This window comes from Lathamus discolor, chromosome 1, assembly GCF_037157495.1.
Source record: "Lathamus discolor isolate bLatDis1 chromosome 1, bLatDis1.hap1, whole genome shotgun sequence".
In the NCBI taxonomy this organism is placed as follows: domain Eukaryota; kingdom Metazoa; phylum Chordata; class Aves; order Psittaciformes; family Psittacidae; genus Lathamus; species Lathamus discolor.
In genome coordinates this window covers 2892802-2912364 of record NC_088884.1, presented here as the reverse complement: position 1 = coordinate 2912364, position 19563 = coordinate 2892802, and the positions used below count along the sequence as shown (strand labels likewise).

At 42.4% G+C, this 19563-nt stretch overlaps 1 long non-coding RNA gene across 1 annotated transcript in view; it reads left to right on the top strand.

The window, feature by feature from the left end:
• The first annotated feature begins 1245 nt into the window (after positions 1-1245).
• The window catches only part of LOC136008287 (uncharacterized), a 30758-nt gene continuing 12440 nt past the window's right edge, over positions 1246-19563 (top strand). Inside the window, exons 1-2 of the long non-coding RNA XR_010610048.1 lie at positions 1246-1330; positions 6287-6376. This is a non-coding gene — a long non-coding RNA (uncharacterized LOC136008287). The remainder of the gene's footprint in view (positions 1331-6286; positions 6377-19563) is intronic.

The window sequence follows — 19563 nt, the reverse complement described above, 5'->3', positions numbered from 1 at the left end:
CTGGGATCAAAGTCATCCCTCTCATGATGTGCATACGAAAGTCAGGAGAGCTGGAATGACGAACCTGACCTCTCCCGTCCTATGCATTTTCATCTGACAATAGAAGCATAGAATGGTTTCTGTTGCAATGGACCTTAAAGCTCATCCCGCCCCAACCCCTGCCACGGGCAGGGACCCCTTCCACTGGAGCAGCTTGCTCCAAGCCCCTGTGTCCAACCTGGCCTTCAGCACTGCCAGGGATGGGGCAGCCACAGCTTCTCTGGGCACCCTGTGCCAGCGCCTCAGCACCCTCACAGGGAAGAGCTTCTGCCTAAGAGCTCATCTCAGTCTCCCCTCGGGCAGGTTCAAGCCATTCCCCTTGGCCTGGCCCTACAGGCCCTTGTCCCAAGCCCCTCTCCAGCTCTCCTGGAGCCCCTTCAAGCACTGGAGCTGCTCTCAGGTCTCCCCTTCAGGAGCCTTCTCTTCTCCAGGCTGCCCCAGCCCAGCTCTCTCAGCCTGGCTCCAGAGCAGAGCTGCTCCAGCCCTCGCAGCAGCTCCATGGCCTCCTCTGGCCTCACTCCAGCAGCTCCACATCCTTCTTTTGTTGCAGGTGGGCTCTTGCGAGACCAGAGGGAGAGAACCACCTCCCTCAGCCTGCTGCTCACTCTGCTCTTGAATTTGTGTGATTTTCACACACAACCCTCAGAAATTCACCCATAACGCTGCATTAAACCCACATCCAGTGCTGGTGCTTTGCCCGGGGAAACCAGAACAGGGGTTTCCAAATGAGGGTGTTGTGTTCACAGCACAGCAGCCAAGATAAATCCGAGGGGAAAAACGCCTGTTTTATGTTTTTCCCTCTTTATTTTTTCACAGGAAGCCTGCTCCTGCCAGGTACCTCTGCAGAGGCGCAGGCCCAGCCTGCCGCTCCTGGGTAGGTGCCCGAGATGGGTGTTGGAAGGCGCAGGGCTCTGCCCCGGAGCCAAACACTTGCCGCGCACCCATCCCTACGCGCACCAGGGCAGCGCGGCTCGGGCGAGCGTTGGCTCCGTGACCCCCGCCCGCCATCCACTGCCCGGGCCTCGTCACGGGCACAAGATGGCGGCAGCGGGCGCAAAGCGCCCAACGCGGCCGCTCACCTCCGCGCCTCGTTCTGAGTCCAAGATGGCGGCGGGTCAGCGCTGTGGAACGCTGCTGGCGCGGGAGGGGCGGGGACGGTTGCCATAGTGCCGGTGTCACACCGGGGCACTTCCTGGTTGGAGGCCGCCGGTCCCGGGGCAGTTGGGCGGGGAAGTGCCGCTGGGGAGGGGGCGGGCGGAGGCCCCGGAAAGGAGGAGGAAGCTGAGCAAAGGTAAAGGGGAGCCGGCAGCGTCCGGCCATTGTGCGGCTCCCCGGGGTGGGGGGACTCTTCCTTTCCCCCGGCGGGGGGGGACGTGTGTGTATGTGGGGAGATGCCGCGCCGGAGCTCCCCATCGGGGCGGCCGGGTGGGACCTCGTTCCTGCAGAGCGGAGGGGAGGTGGGCAGTACCATCCTCCCCCGGGGGGGAGACAGGGCTGCGCGCACCACCCGCGGGGCTGGGGAGGTGGAAGCGGCGGGAGCCGGCTCCCGGAGGGTAGTGGAGTGGTTCGGACTGTTCCATTCCAAGCGGAGGGGCTGTGTGTTTGGAGAGTCCTGGCTGTTTCTGCTCGGGGAGAAGAGGGAAGGGCAGTGTGTATGGAGCTGTGGGGCCGGAGCGGTGCGGAAGGCGGTTGAGCCCAGAGGGCCGCGGGAGCCCGAGGGGAGCCCTGTTGGAGATGCCCCTGGGTCCCATTGTAACGCTTGAGTGAGGTGTGGTGGCGGTTGGGTGGGGGGGAGGGATCCCCAAACGTGGTGGTGAGGGGTGCACTTCCCTCAGGAGAGTGAGGGGCGCTGGGCCTCGCAAGGGGCTGGGGGTGCTGTGTGCCTGTGCAGTGTTGTGGGGTTCACGGCTCTGGGGCCTTGTTGTGGACCCCCTTCCCTGTCCAGGTGGGAGCAGGGAGGTTTTGGATGGCTGAACCCCTGTTTTAATGCGTCTTTCGGGCAGTACTTCTTTCTGTACCTGCTCTCTCTCTTCTGCCTTTTGTAATGCTTCAGGTATGTGGTGAAAAGTGCCAGGTCTGGCACACAAGGGTCGGTAGTCCTGCGTGCTTCCCTTCCCCCAGGCTGTGCCGCCAACAGGCTTCAGTCTCCATCTCCCTCACTTAGTCCTTGCTGGGGCCATCCACAAAAGAGATGTTTCGGGTTCTTTTGGTGGTGTGGATGGTTGCCTGTAGGAAACCACCAGAGCCGCTGGACTGCGGCTGAATGAGAGTCAACTGGTGACTTAAATCGCTGTCGCCAAACTCCTGTACCAGTCGTTTGCCCGCATACACTTGAGAATAACTTTCTTTGTGCTGTTCTCTGGAGCAGGCAGCTGCACAGAAAGCTGTCTGTGAGTGTAGTTACTTTTTAGCTTTCGGTTACAGTAAAGTGACACTAAATGCACATCTGCCTTGCTCACAGCAAGTGCGTTTTGTGGAGGATCACTTTTATTAGAATAATTTTATTAAGTGCTTGTTCTGTGCTTATTTAGCTTGGTGTGTACCCTGCAATCCGGAGCTGCTGTGTGACAGTCGAAACTCAAACTCTGCTAGGCGTGTGTCTATGAAATACAGTGGCCAATCAGCAGTGCCTGAAACTCAAAGCAATTTGCTTCAACGCTTTGTAGTGTAAATATTCCTACTATGAACAAAGAAGGGTGTGTCATTGTGCTTGTTTCGTTTGTGCTTCCTCATTTGTCTCCAGTCAATGGCTTTGTGTAGGTTCTTAGACAGTAGTAGACCTGTTTTGGTGTGAGTCTTGTATTTGAGCTGTCTTGGGCATTCCCCTGAGCTGGAACACTCGAAAAATTGGTGGTGTGTTAGGAATTTTTATGATTTTCTTCTTAATAGCTGTGCTCTTAAGTAACTTAGTTTTGCTCCTTTTTAACTTCTGTTTTCACTGCTTATAACTTTGAAGTTAATTTAACTTGGGAGCAGTGTAAAATAAGTATTCAGTAGAACTGCCTTTTAACCAGCTGTTCTTTTGCCCTCTGATTATATAGCATGGAAACCAATAATTTCAGACTTAATGTTTTGCCAGCCAGCTATCTATAAAACTTTGAAGCATGTGCTTCTGAAATCTCTGTATGTGTTTTCTTTGAGGGACCATAACATTTTGGTTCGAAGAAGAAAGTAAAGGGCAGTAAAATACGGATTTGTGTCAGTCAGGCTCTCTTTAGGCTATTTTGTCTTTGTGTGTAAGTTTAAACACAGAGCAGTTGTGTGATGCTCCTGTGATTTCTGGTTCTTGGGAATTGGGGATATAAATTCTTAATGTTAACTTCTTAGCATCTAAGTTTAACAGATACTACAATAACATACACAGAGACTAGACCCAGGTCTTTAATCGACAACTTAAAGGAATATCTTTTCTCTAGTTATAGTTCATACAGTTCTAATATGCTGTAATTTACATGCAATCTGGGTCCTATTAAATATCCTGAAACAGAGTACTTGGTTAAAAAAAAAAAAAAAAAGACCTGTAGGTGTGGAAACAGGTAACTGAATGTATTATTCGTGTGTTTGAATTTGAAGTCCTAAAAGGCTTCTCTCACTTGAAGTGTTCTTTTCAAACCTAAGATAAACCCCTGGTAGTTTCACAGCTCCTTAAGGTGAATACCACCAAGGGCTGGTGGGGGTGTGTGTTAGCAGAGGAAAGACTGGCTGGAATACAAGGATTGGCTCTTTAGGAACTGAGAGGGATCAAAGGTATGTGTGTGGGTTTTTTATAGCCTTGTTAATTGCAATGAAAAGCATTACAGGACGTCAGGTATTATTCTGAATAAGAAGACAGTTTTTCCAAGATGGTATCTTTCAGCAAGGCACTCAACAAGTAATGCTCTTTCTTTCTTTCTTTCTTTCTTTCTCTGTTGTGTAATAGTTGGAGAGAACCCTATAAGCATTGAAAGAAATCAGGTTATTGGCTGGGAGAGCTGAGGAATAACTGTTTAGTTTTTTACACACATCGTAAGGAAAAGCTTCAATGTTGTAATGCTCTATTACAGACCTGATATTTGCCAGCGTTGATTTTCCTGGCTTTCTGGTACTTCTTGCTAATGCTTAAGCACTTTCCAGTAGTTCAGGTAAAATGATAAAGTTGTGAACTTAAGGGAAATCTTGTAAAGCAGTGTTATTTCAAAGAACAAGATATGAATTTAACCAGAAGTCTGTATTGGCTACTAAGCAGATATTGGCAATAGCGAAGTAAAATACTTAGATGTAGAAGGTAGGATAGGAGTGACATCTTAGAGCTGGTAGTCCAGTTCTGTGGTGTATTGCAACAGTTGCTTTCACGGTTCTGACATGTTTTTAGATAGTATTTAGCTGCTATATTTTCCCCTGCATGTTTCCTTAGTGTGTGACTAGATTTTTGTAAACCATACAGTGCATAATTATCTATTATTAGCCTTAAGTGGTTTTCAGAACTGATGTTTTGTTTTTTCCTAATGAACAGCCTTTTCCTGTGTATACATGCACATAATAAAATGTCTTGTAAAGTGATGTCTCTGAGGCACAGTGGTGTTAGTTCATATTTACAAAACTAAGGTGAGACTGTACCTTTGGAAAAGCAAGTTGGATGGGAGACTCTGTAGAAGATTAAAGAACAATTTGGACCCAAAGGGTAGTATGGAGCTCTGGTGAAAAGTGCTTTGAACCTGATTTGAAGACTACCTGTTTGACTTATTTGATGTTCTCAAGATAATAGCTGTAATTAGTCCAGTAAATAATTAAATGTCATGGAAGTCCTGTCTGTGAATTCTGACACCAGTAATAAAAAGGAAGGTGGCAAGACTGCGCTTCTAGTGGTGTGTTTTAACCAGACACTTTGATTAGGCTGTGTGTGCTTCATGTAGCAGCCATTCATAGAGAATTGACAGTACCAGCAGTTCAAACTATTCCTCTTCAGTGACTGCACCATCTAATGGCTTTGTGGTCATTGGGGGTTAATTTATAACATTTGCATATGTATTTCTTCAGCATGATACCATTTTCTTCCTCTACTAAGTCTCTTCCCTGCCTTTTTCAATGCAAAAAGAGTTGCTTGTAATTGTCAGTCTGCAGTGTTTTCAAAGGCTTCCTGTTGCAGTTGGATTCTTTTTCTTTTACAAAACTGGTTTTAGCATTTGATACAGGAGCCTTCCTGTGATGTGAATCCGGTCCTGTGATAGTTCCTCTACTTCTTTGGCACGTGCTGTAAATCTGGAAATGTTGTGTAAAGTCAAGCGTCGGGGGAAAAAGTTAGATCCCTACTTTTGTCTTTTTGTGTTTTAAACCTTAAGAGATCAGGAGAGTTGAGGCTTGAAATCTGAGTCAGCACAAGATACTCTTTGGCTGGATTAGCACATGTGGTCAGGTTCATCAAGTTCTGGTTGATTTTTGGAAAGAGGTAAGAAATCTCATCCTATTCTGTAATTTACAGGAACTGTCTGCTTGTGCAGGTATTAGAGGAGAGCTCTTCAGCTTAATAGATGTGTTTAGTTTTCTCTTTTTATCTCAGCTGTGAGGTTAAGTTACTTTCGGTTCGCTGTTCTGTCAGACTTGTATAAACTTGCTTTTAGCAGCAGGAGGGAGATTATATAATAAATTTTCCAGAATGTCCTTGCTGTGCTGTCGTTGGTGGAGGTTAAATCCTCTACATCTCGCTTTGGGGAGAGTCAGGCACATTGTTAGTGAATCCGTATCTGCCCTACTTCGATACCTTTTCCCATTTTGGTTATGAATTGACTGAGCTGATGAGTTACAGTTGCTACAAACAGTAACTTCTTTCAGGTTTTGTTCCTGAGGAGGAAGTGTTGGATGCTAATGCCAACCCATGCTGCTTTAGTAAACTGATTTGTAGTTCTTGTGTGTTCATTAAAGAATGTATTACACATCCCTGCTTGCTGAAGGAAAATACTACTTTGGTACTTTCAGTTACTATCTCCATGTTATAGTCTTGTACTTTTAACTTCTGAAGGGAGAAGTTATACTTTATGAAATAGTACATGCACACAAGTTTCTAATATGAGTGTTAGAAGAAAGTACATATTTGGAGTTGATAAACTACAAAAAATATCCATAAGCAGTAAAGTTCCCCAGTCATAACAAATAGATCTTTGTGTTCCTTTTTTTAACAAGGAGAATGAAAGACAGTTTATATATAAACATTTATTCTAGTTATTTGAAGTTCAAAAATGATTTGTCTCTTTTATTTTCCTACCATCATTAGGACATGTATACATCTGAGAAACCTCCTCCAACAACATACTTTGCTTCAAGACCTCTCCTGGATTATATGCAAAGAAGTTTCCAGTCATGAGTAAGTAGATTTATTTATTTAAGAGAAAATAAACCCCTAATTTGCAGTTGAGAAGCAGTGCACTTCTGTAGTGGGTTTTATAAGGTGGTTCCTCCTCAGAAATGTTCATATGAAGTTTCGTCTCCGCAGTGGTTTAAAAATAACCAACTAAAACTGAGATTTGGCAGATGATGTTCTTAATCTGCAGGTTTTTGATCTGTGTATGCTTTGTAAGACTCCTGTGTTGGTAGTCTGGTAGAGTTTTCAAGAAGGTGAGTTCTGTTACAAGCCGATACTTGTTTTTTTTCAGTGTTAATAAAACATGGAAAATGTCTTGGGTTTGTAAAAAGCTACAAAATATGTGACCATCCAGTAAAGTAAAATAGCTGGTAAAAATCCAATGTAAAATGAATGGACTTCATTTTATGGGGAAAAATAAACATATTACTTAAATTTCAGTGTACATGTCTGCTTCCAAAGGAATTTTGGTATGAGTTGGAAAGATCTGAGCCATAGAAAACTGCCTGAAGATCTGTTTTGGTAAAAAAAAAAAAAACTAGGTGAAAGACATCAGAAGTTTTGTTTTAGGCTGTATCTGATGGGTAAGATAATCTCTTTTTAGCAAACTGTTTTGAGTATTTGAAGGTCTTTCATAAATTTTGTGAATGCGAGAGTTCTTAATGTAATTCTTGGCAGCAACATTACCCAGATTTACACCATGTAGAAATAAGGATATAACTTCATATGCACGGGATCTGTATTTATAATGTAACTCGATCTCAACACAACTGTACTGAATCTCTTGAAGAACGAGCATCCAGTTCATAGGATAATTATATTCTGTGGTAGTAAAATAAGACCATTTGATTTTCTGGGAGGAAGTGAGTAAAGAAAATTGTTGGTTAAATTTCTTGTCAAACTAAATGAAAAATGACTGTTCATGACATTTGGAAGGAAAAACAAGAATGATGAAGGAAATGGTTGCTAAATGCAGCAAAGGGAAATCTAAACCAAAAAAAGGTCTGCAAGAACTGCTGAACTTTAGGGATTGTGCTTTGAGTAGACAGAACAATTTTAGTATTTATATAGAAAGATACCTGTTTTCTCTTTCATATTACTGTTCATGCTTGTTTCCTTTCTGACATTTAAAGTATTTGCTGTAGTGCATTGATGACAATGTTCCAGGCAGTTATTCAAGTAGCTGAATATTCAGTTTGTGAAATGCTGCTATATTAATCATCACTTGTTTTATAAAGGATCTCATGTGCTGTCACTGCCTTATGTATAGTCTTAAACATAACTAAAGATTGCAAATCTTCTTGAGTCATAGTTGCTGTGTTAAGTGTGACTTGCCAGTGTGTTGTGACAGTTTGAGTACAACAAACACTGTTGGGCCTTGAGCAAAACACCATTGCTTTTGGGCAGATTTTGACAGGATTCCAGACTGGAGAATTTGCCTTCATATTAGGAAGAATGAAGATCCTTATTCATAGAATCATAGAATAGTTAGAGTTGGAAAGGACCTCAAGATCATCTAGTTCCAACCCCCCTGCCATGGACAGGGACACCTCTCACTAAACCATCCAACACAAGGCTTCATCCAACCTGGCCTTGAACACCGCCAGTGATGGAGCACTCACAACCTCCCTGGGCAACCCGTTCCAGTGTCTCACCACCCTAACAGGAAAGAATTTCCTCCTTATATCCAATTTAAACTTCCCCTATTTAAGTTTTAACCTATTACCCCTTGTCCTGTCACTACAGTCCCTGAGGAAGAGTCCCTCCCCAGCATCCCTATAGGCCCCCTTCAGGTACTAGAAGGCTGCTATTAGGTCTCAAATGAAAGATAACACTTTGGCAGTATTTTTTGTGGTGGTTAATAAACATAATATGCAAAATACAGTCTCTGCAGGACACTGCATTCTTGTGGTAGATTAACTGCTTAAGTCTATGCTTAAGTGATGAGCTTCATGGGCATAACAAAAAATTCCTGTTCAGCTGGTACTGGATTTCTTAGTTTATGGTTTACTTCAGAGAAACTTGAACTGTAAGCACAGTCTACATTTTAGGTTTCTCTGTACTAAATACCTCAATCTATATAAGGTATTTATCATCTTATAAAGATGAATTTATGTGCATCCTTCTGGAGATATAAGCTATTCACAAAATATGTGGGCACCTAGAATAGCTAGATGTGGTAAAAGCAATGGGAGTCTCTAGTATTCCAGACTTGTGCATCACCTAGCGTAATTCAAACCAAAAATCTGTATAAAATGTGGGAACTTCAGACTTGGGAATGTCAGTAACTTCATGGTGTTAAGAGAATTCAGAATGATGTTATGTGCAGGCTACATTATAGAATCCTACTTGTTAATTTCTTATGATACACTTGATGAGATTTCTATTTCCATTGCTGCTTGTGAAGGGCTGTTCCAGAATCTCAGATTAAATCCCTCTTCTAATATCTGTCCTAAATTTACTCCCAGGCAGTTCATATCTATTAGGATTTTTTATTGCCAAACTTTATTCTTTAGCTTAAAAAGTCATTTTTACCTTATATAATGTTTGTCATTGCAGCAGTTTGTTCCATAGAGTGAAATAGCTTGTAGAAGTAAATCTGTAATATCTTGGTGCTTCAGAAGGACATAAGCTTATTTTTAAGCAAATGATTAGTTAAATGTTTTTGGAAAGTGAACAGGGGAACTACTGTTGTTGTATAACTTGTAATAGTTACCAGGTGTGTGGGTAAGTGCTTTGGATCCTGTTGTACTGGATCTTCCCCAGAGTGTGGGAAGAGTATCCACAGAGTTGAGAAGTCCACCATTCATGGCAGTATTGGGCAATACAGAGGATCTGAAAAGGTGTTAAAACTGAGGCAGTCTCTATTAATAAGGCTTTTATTTTGTGGAATGCCTTTATAAATGTTTGCTTTCATAAATAAGGATAAGAGAAATCTATATTTGAAATTATATTTTAACACTGTGCGCTCCATAGGACAGTGATGGCATATGCTTCAAGGGTGGGTAAGAGTATACAAGGGAGCTAAGTTAGATTGACTTGTTTTCTATTTAAAGATAACTTGTCAGAGAAATCCTGGCTGTGTGTAACCTGCCAACAGTGTCACACCACAGAAGCAGTTAGTTTCATAGAATCATACAATAGTTAGTGTTGGAAAGGGCCTCAAGATCATCTAGTTCCAACCCCCCTGCCATGGACAGGGACACCTTACATTAAAACATGCCACCCAAGGCTTCGTGCAACATGGCCTTGAACAGTGCCAGGGATGGGGCATTCACAACCTCACTGGGCAACCCATTCCAGTACCTCACCACCCTAACACTGAAGAATTTCTTCCTTATATCCAATCTAAACTTCCCCTGTTTAAGTTTTAACCCGTTACCCCTTGTCCTGTCACTACAGTCCCTGACGAAGAGTCCCTCCCCAGCATCCCTGTAGGCCCCCTTCAGACACTGGAAGGCTGCTCTGAGGTCTCCACGCAGCCTTCTCTTCTCCAGGCTGAACAGCCCCAACTTCCTCAGCCTGTCTTCATACGGGAGGTGCTCCAGTCCCCTGATCATCCTCGTGGCCTCCTCTGGACTTGTTCCAGCAGTTCCATGTCCTTTTTATGTTGAGGACACCAGAACTGCACACAATACTCCAGGTGAGGTCTCACAAGAGCAGAGTAGAGGGGCAGGATCACCTCCTTCGACCTGCTGGTCACGCTGCTTTTGATGCAGCCCACGCTACGGTTGGCTTTCTGGGCTGCGAGCGCACACTGAAGCTGGCTCACGTGCATTTTCCTCATCGATCAACACCTGCAAGTCCTTTTCCGCAAGGCTGCTCTGAATCTCTTCTTTGCCCAGTCTGTAGCTGTGCCTGGGATTGCTCTGACCCAGGTGTAGGACCTTGCACTTGTCATGGTTAAACTTCATCAGGTTGGCATCAGCCCACCTCACAAGCTTGTCGAGGGTCCCTCTGGATGGCATCCCTTCCCTCCAGCATATCAACCGGACCACACAGCTTGGTGTCATCGACAAGCTTGCTGAGGGTGCACTTAATCCCACTGTCCATGTCAGCGACAGAGATGTTAAACAAGACCAATCCCAACACTGGTTCCTGAGGGACACCACTCATTACTGGTCTCCAGCCGGTCATTGAGCCATTGACCACAACTCTTTGCATGCAGCCATCCAGCCGGTTCATTATCCACTGAGAGGTCCACCTATCAAACTGATGTCTCTCCAATTTAGGGACAAGGATGTAGTGTGGGACAGTGTCAATCACTTTGCATAAGTCCAGGTAGATGATATCAACTGCTCTACCCCTGTCCATCGGTTCTGTAGCCCCATCATTGAAGGCCACCAAATTGGTCAGGCAGGATTTCCCCTTAGAGAAGCCCTGCTGGCTGTCACCAAGCACCTTGTTGTTATTCATGTGCCTTAGCATGCTTTCCAGGAGAATGTGCTCCAAGATTTTACCAGGCACAGAGGTGAGGCTGACTGGTCTGTAATTCCCCGGGTCATCCATTTTCCCCTTCTTGAAAATGGGGGTTATATTTCCCTTTTTCCAGTCGTCGGGAACTTCACCTGACTGCCATGATTTTTCAAATATGATGGCCAGTGGCTTAGCAACTTCATTCGCCAGCTCCTTCAGGACCCGCGGATGGATTTCATCAGGTCCCAAGGACTTGCGTACATTCAGGTTTTTCATTTTTTTTCATTTATACTTTCTTTTCATTTTTTCATTACACTTTCTTTTTCATTTTTTCATTTACACATGTGTAGTGTCATGATAAGTTCTTATAATTATAAACGTGCTCCTATGTTTGGGAGTTTTCCTCTGCTTTCCTGTGCTTTCTCCTTTGAAGAAAGGTCAGTGTAGTGAACTTACTTGAGTTGCTGCAGTGAACTGTGCAAACAATTACATGCTAGTGTAGATCGCAACAAGCTGCTGACACCTTCATACTCTTAAATGCATAGGATGCAGTGCCAACTTTGTGTTTTTTTCTATTATTCTGCTGTCATAATAAATTGCACAGAAGAATTCCTTCTTGGCTTTGTCTTTCTGCTTTTATTTTTGTTCCTCACACCCTAGAAACTTAACAGTGCAGACAGCTGGGAAGTTACACTGAACCTTGACGAACAGCAGGTTATCTCTGTAGGTTTGCCTTGTGATTGACTGAGGGTAGGAGCATGTTTAGTGTGTTTGCAGAGATGCTGTGCAATGTAATCCTGTATTTTGAAAATGGTCAGTGTGGTCTGGTGATGAGGTGGGAAACTTTTTGCTTCAGTTCAAATCAAGACCACAATGGTGTGATTAAAGGTTGTTTCTGTTTGATAGCTGGTTATATATCATGACCTCTCATTACAGCTGGCTTTCTAATTTGTGTTCACAGAGGAGCCTTTGGGCTTTGTGACTTCTAAAAAACCTAGAAATGTTTGCCTTTCTTTTTGAGTTCTTATAGTGTGTGTAAAGAAATACTTTTTGCTGTCAGTTTCTCTGTTCATGAGCAATAAACTTGGGAATTAAACCAAATGTTAAGATCAGCCTTAACAGGTAAACATCCAATGCTTTAGTAAGTATGAGTTATTATTCGTATGCTTGCAACTGGGGAAAGTGTGTTGTGGGCTTCTGTAAAGCTTCCTGTGCTAAGAAAAGTCTGACTGGTTGAGACTGGCTCAGTTCTACCCCCTCACTTTCAATCTACCCTCTCTGTATACCAGGATGAATTTGAACTGAGGATCAAGGCAAACTGTTCATTGCTAAAATACCTGTTGAATGAAGTAGTATAATGAATAGCTAAAGGATATTGGATTATGTTGTTACATGCTAGTTTTTGTTTTACTTTTGAACCATGAACCCTGAAAACCCATGTATAAAATACAAGCTTGGAGATAGAGAATGTGAAGTATTTTCTTCAGTAGTTCTTCTGACTTCATAGCACAATTACCTCCTAATCTATAAATACTGTGACTTGAGAAAGTGGAAGAAGATTTTGTCTTCTAGGTCAGCTTTACTGAGATTTCAAATAGTCATTCTTTATGAGAACCTGAAGATCTGAATGATAAAGAATTGCAGAGCATAGGATAAAGGGCCATAATGCAGAGTTGGAAAAGGTTAGTTTGAAGACTTTGGATACATTTAAATTAGTTTAAGAGTTAAATAATAGTAACTCCCCCTGCAATTCACCTAACTGAAAAAGAATAAAACCCACAAGATGTTTAAAATAGTAAGCTCCTGTAATAACCTCATAAAAACAACCCCATAAAAATAGTGTTTGCTCTTTTTTTCTAGAAACTATCTGTGGAGTTTATCACTGTATATAACTGTAGTGACACATGAGTGCTTGGGTCAGAAGTAGCAGTGTAGTAACTATTAGTTTTTTTGTATTGAGAGGGTGAAGCATGAAAAATACATGTGTACTAATTGTTTGGCTCCTGAGCCTAGTGGTCAGGAGAAGCTCTTAACCATTCTTGAACTTGCTTTGCTGTTACACTTCTATGTTGTCTTAACTTTTCACTTCTGTTTTCTTCAGACACTGCTCCTTACTGCTGTATGTGCTGGCTGTCCCTGCAGTGTAGTGCAGCTGGTTGAGGAACACTAACAGCAAGCTTGCTGGAGATAGTATTCTGAGTTAAAATGTGGATTTGGAGGTCGGAGTTAATGGGTTACAGAAACTTGTGTGGGCTTGCAGCAAAGCTTTGAGTTTCATTAGTGCAGTCTGGCCTCTAGGAGCTAAAGCTGAACTGAGGGTCTTTATTCATGATCCCCTTAACATGTTGCTGTTGCCAGTAGAGAGGGTGGTGTCCTTTCCCTTTCTGAATTCTTGCATTCTTCCTTGTTGCAGGAGCATTCAGGAGTTTGGTTTGAATTGGGTGGGCTCCTAAAGCTGTTTGTTACATGGCTGCATGAACGGTTGAACTGCTGTAAAGCAGGGAGAGAACATGGGTCAGAGTAAGTAGTTGGTGGGTGAGACTGTGGTAATGCTGGTTTTCCCTTGAAGCTTGTATGGAACTGTAGGTCAAGTTGTTTGGGAATGTGGTAATCTCAGGCTTCCTCTATACTAAATGCAGAGAGGCATCTCTAGAAGGCTAATCAAATCTCATATGACCCAGTTTCTCACCAGTGCTGAAGTGAAACCACTCCTCTAAACAGAGAGAGTGCATCAGTAGCAAGAAAGTATAAACCCAAATACTTCACATGCACAGAACTGATGCATCATATTGAGGAAATGTTGGCATGTTAGTAGAAACTTACTTGTTTTCTTAATACTTGTATTCTATAATGTTTGATTTCTTCTTACTTATCCAATTGACAGAATGATGCAGCTTTTCAGACCTTGTGTATTTTTGTTCCCTGCTGATAGCTATTTAGAATAGAATAGTTAGGGTTGGAAAGGATCTCAGTATCATCTAGTTCCAACCCCCCTGCCATGGACAGGGACACCTCACACTAAACCATCCCACCCAAGGCTTCATCCAACCTGGCCTTGAACACTGCCAGGGATGGAGCACTCACAACCTCCCTGGGCAATCCATTCCAGTGTCTCACCACCCTAACAGGAAAGAATTTCCTCCTTATATCCAATTTAAACTTCCCCTGTTTAAGTTTGAACCTGTTACCCCTTCTCCTGTCACTACAGTCCCTGAGGAAGAGTCCCTCCCCAGCATCCCTATAGGCCCCCTTCAGACACTGGAAGGCTGCTATTAGGTCCCCACGCAGCCTTCTCTTCTCCAGGCTGAACAGCCCCAACTTCCTCAGCCTGTCTTCATACAGGAGGTGCTCCAGTCCCCTGATCATCCTCGTGGCCTCCTCTGGACTTGTTCCAACAGTTCCATGTCCTTTTTATGTTGAGGACACCAGAACTGCACACAATGCTCCAGGTGAGGTCTCACAAGAGCAGAGTAGAGGGGCAGGGTCACCTCCTTCGACCTGCTGGTCACACTTCTTTTGATGCAGCCCAGGATACGGTTGGCTTTCTGGGTTTAAATATATCAGAACACAAATGAAAGTTTTTTGAAATTTTTCTGTAGTTAAGCAGACTTTTTAGATTTATTTATGTAATAAATAAGAGGAGGCTGCGTGGAGTCCTCAGAGCAGCCTTCCAGTATCTGAAGGGGGCTACAAAGATGCATGTGACATTTGTATTATATATTTTTATTATTTTCTATTATATTTTATGTAAGTGTATAATTTATATAACTTTTTTTATATAACAGTATTTTTTTTCTCATTCTTTTTTTTTTCTATGTGTGTATACATAGAGGGAGGGAGTAATCTTTCTGAGTTTGCCTCTCACTGTTTTGGTTGTTGGCCAGTAAGGACTGATGAAGTATTATGACTAACTTGCATACACAGAAGTACATGCTTTTGGCATGATAATATTCTCCTGTTACAGGGTTTTTTATTTAAATCTTAGTCTTTGAGCCTATCTCTGTACTTCTTTATATAGAATGTTGCACAATAATGCCTTTATTATGGGTGTTTGGTACTCCTGCAGCAGAGAGTAGCAAAAGAACACTGTAACCTTGTTCTCTGGAGCGAGTATCAAGTATCCACCACTATGTAAGCAATTCATATTTCTGGGATCCTATTCATCCTGTGATAAGTTGAGGGTGGTGTTCAAGTACATTCCGAAGGGGGAAGGATGCAGGAACTCACAGCTGAAACAGAGATGAAAAGTGAGAGCTGTAAATGTAGCTGTTTTGGCAGACGCCCACTCTTTGCATGCAGACACAGAGCAGTGTTCTAGCAACTGCATGGAGGCTGCAGTAGGAAGCTCCTGACTGGTGTTATAATTTCCTATTGAATTGGAGAATTCACAAAACAGCAGCTGAGTCAGATGAGGGATTAGAAATGGGCTGAAGAAGAAGGTTTCCAACAGCAGTGTTAAGTGAGGTATTTAGAGGACTTTCCTTGCCTGTGTGAGTCATATTGTTCTCCCTTTCTTTACAAGTGATTGAGTAATATGTGCTACTGTGTTGGAAAAGTGAAGCTATTGCTGCTCATTAGTGTAACTTTGCCACAGATGATAAAAACAAGTGAGCTGCATCCTCATGTTATATTCCATTACTTGCATACATATTCCAGCAATAAAATGCCTGACGTACAAGATGCGTGGTTATTTTAAGCTGAATAGACCATATTTCAAGAAAAACAACTCTGACATTCTTTACCCAATTTTTGATAGGAAACAACTTTGATTTGTAGCGTGGATAAAAAACATTTGGATTGTTGCCATCAGTGGGGTTATGCCAGCAGTCCCAGAAGGGTTACTGGCTACATCTTTAAGGTTAAGATCTTTTCTGTGCTTAAACTACCAAATCTGTTGTTGTTTCTCTGTTTAAAGGATGACTGCAGACCTTTGTGTAAACAAAGGAGCTGCACTTAGGTGATACCCTATCTGTCAGCTATCTGTCAGCTGATTATAAGGTTTGTTTAATCTCTTATTGCATAAAAGCCCCCTATAATGATGAGATTTTAATGCTTAAAATAATGTGGAAGAATGACAAGATGGCACTGGAATTTTTTCAAGGCTATTGCTAAACCTGTACCTATCCTGTTTAAATTCTGAAAGGAAGCAGAAACCTGTGTAGGACTTCCAAGCTGCTTTGGTAGCTGGTATGTTGCAGTTTCCTCCTCTGTTTTTCTTCCTTTCATTTCCCCCGTTTTATTTCATGTAACATAAATATTCTCTGGAATGCAAGGCATCCCAACATGCTGTAGAATCTCCAGTGCGTTTGGCCAGTGCGATCATTAATATAATAGATCATTAATCTAAAAGGGCACTTTGTTTTAATAAAGCACATTGGTTTGCCATAGGAGAGGATTCTTGAATGCAGTCTTTCTGTGTTACCCTTGAAAAGCTCTTTGAAACCCTGCCTAATTCCCTAGTAGGTTGCTGAAAGGCTCCCTCAGAACTCTTCTGAGCAGCAGTTCAACTTCCCAGAACTTCTAGACATCAGGAAACAAGTCTCTCACCAGAATGTGTGGTCTTGCATTCAGTATAAAGCTTTTTCCTTTCCTCTCTTTTTTTTTTTTTTTTTGGTAGTAGAATGTTGTACAGTGTTACAGGAGAAGTTTTACTTTGGGATGCTAGTATTTGAGTTGTACGAACACTGTGACATACCTCTCCTTCCCTGCCATCTCCCAAACCCACTTCTTGAGTAACTTGTCAGCTGCAGTTCTCTGCTCTTATGATGCTGTGCTACAGCCATAATTTGTGTCAAGCCTGTTCTACAGACCCAACTTGCTTTGCATGCTTCAGAGTGGCTATATTTTCGTATTACATTATATCTGGTTTTAAACTAGGCAAGCTTTTAGCTTCCTATTTCTTCTCTCTCCCCCCCCCCCCCCCCCCCCCCCCAAGTTACAGCAAGTTAATGTAAGAATGTTTGAAGGACATCAGGGTTGGTCTTGGAAAATGGGAGAGGCAAATTTTAGGTTTATAGTTTGCCTTGAGAAGGTTAACTACAAACTGGAAAGTGTCAGTTTTGCTTGTTATTTCCTCCCCACTTCCTCCATATGCTTTTCTATGCTAGAAGCAATTACAAAAAATGGCCATAGTTTTTACTGTCACACTATGGTAGGAAAGTAGTTCTTTTTAGAGCAAAGGCTACTGAGTCACTTTTAGTGGCATTTCAAGGTTTGTTTATTCCCCATGCAATAAAAAAAGCTCAAAGAAATAATATTTATGTGAAACTCAATGTAAAGCTCTTCGGTGCCGTTGATATTTCTTAATGCGTCAGTCATTGAGTGGAACATCTACCATAGAATCATAAAATGGTTTAGGTTGGAAGGGACCTTAAAGCTCCTCCAGCTCCAACCCCCTGCCACGGGCAGGGAGAACTGCCACTAGAGCAGCTTGCTCCAAGGCCCTGTGTCCAACCTGGCCTTGAACACTGCCAGGGATGGGGCAGCCACAGCTTCTCTGGGCACCCTGTGCCAGCGCCTCAGCACCCTCATAGTAAAGAATTTCTTCCTTATATCTAATCTCCCCTATGTTTTGGAGATCTAACTCTTAATTTGTGTTTTTGTTTAATGCTGTGTATTCAGTGGTCTAGCAAGGTCAGGTTACCTGTGTGCTATCCAGCGAACCTGAAAAGATCAAGGTCAAGGATAAATCTACTGCCAAATGGAGGATGATGGTACTTCTTTTTCTCTTCCTTTAGCACTGGTGTAATACCACTGGTAGTTAAAATAGTGGATTACAATGCCTGACTAACATTGAGTGTTGCAGTTCAGTCCCTTTTTGTCTGGACCATGAGCAATCACTGGCTAAAACTTGGCAGCTACAGAGAGAGTGAGGAGAACAGTAAGTGTGCATCAGTCTTCTGTCTGCCAAAACTGAGACTTAGTCATTAAGGCATGTACAATTCCTCTCTCTTTGCTCGTGTAGTATGTAGGTGAGATGTTCTTTGTTTTGATAGTTTGATTGTCTTAAAATGAAGCTAAATCAAGTGTGTTTTACACCGCTGCTTCCGGGCTCTGTCTAGCAGAGTTCATCTGCCAGCAGTGTTGCTGAGATGCCCAGGTCTTGTAGAAAGAACTAGAGGGGTAAAAAATGTGAATTGACTGAGAATGGTAACAGTAAGAGTATTGTTCAGTGTTGGTGTTTTGCTGTGTGTAGTTTCACTGTGTGCAATAACATATGGAACTTAGCTGTATGTTTTTCTGTTTTCCTCTTTCCCTGTTTTTAGCATTTGTTTTCCTTTTCTTGAGTTCAGAAATTTTTGCCTGGAATGGGTGGAATTACTTTCATTGACCATTTATTGGAATTCTCCATCATCATTCTGAATTTAATGAGCAGCTTTCTTGTATGCTTGAAGGAGAAAGAAAAACGACTTTGAAAAAAAAATGTGAACAAATGCCTTTCATGCTTTTTAATCAGCCTTCACTTAGACAGCTTTCTCTTACAATTATTTATTACTTTTCCAGCCTCTAGATCAAGCTACTTTCTGCTACAGAGAAGATGTCTTCTAAGAGACTCATATATCTAAATCAGTTTGCTTTAAAACCTGCAGCCATACTTTCATGCTTTGAAAATGGTAAAAAAAAGTGCTAAAAATGAAGTTAAAATATTCCTAAGTCAGTGCAAATTCTGTTGGATGAAGCAGTAACTGACATATTTATTATTTTAATGAATGCTTTGCAAAATGCAGAGCCAAAAGCAGTTGTCTTTGAAAAATGAATGACTTAAATAATAAATGGAGTCATATCACTTGTGGAGGCATTTTCACAGAAAAGGCTACTGAAATTCATGTAGCGATAGCATAAGGGGAAATGGCTTTAAACTGATAGAGAGGAGATTGAGATGAGCTCTTAGGCAGAAGCTCTTCCCTGTGAGGATGCTGAGGCACTGGCACCGGGTGCCCAGAGAAGCTGTGGCTGATCCAGCTCTGGCAGTATTCAAGGCCAGGTTGGACGGTTCTTGGAGCAACCTGCTCTAGTGGAAAGTGTCCCTGCCTGTGGCAGGGGTTGGAACTGGAGGAGCTTTAAGGTCCCTTCCAACACAAACAGTCTGGGATTCTATGATCAGACTCTTGAAGAGCACTAGGCTGTCTTTATCTTTTTCATAGTTCCCATTAGTGCATTGCTGTCAAAGATTAATCTGTAGAAAATAATGAACATCAGAATTTAGAGGCTCAGAGACTTATGGTGAGGGTTAGATAGTAATCTGAAAATCTAGAATTCTCTTGTTCCATCTATAGGAGCTTATTTAAATCTTAATTGAAAACTGTAGCTTTCAGTTAATAGATCAGAAAATTAAAAATACTAGTAAGAGAGGATAACCTACTTTATAGCTGCTTTATTAATAATTTGTATCATGTTATGTTATCTATGTTAGAGCTGAGTGCCTGTGTATTTCAGGATACTGATTTGAAGACCAGTTGTGACGGGAAGAGTCAGAGGAGTCTCATAAACCAAAATGTTGCTGTTGATACTTAAGGCTATGGCAGGAATTTGCTGCCAGGTGGATTTTACCTGAATTTATTATTTTCTCTAAGAAGTACACACTTTTTGCTCTGAACCCGCTGCTCAAATTTTTTTACAACGTGTTCTTCCTTCTATTTGATATTTAAACAATCTTTTCTCTCTGTGCCTTACTTGTATATCCTTCATCCTTTAATCTGCTGTTGAAAACTTGTGCTTATGAAATAGTAGTTGTTCTGGTAAGAAAATCCTCATTTGCTAAGATGGGAGGGAAG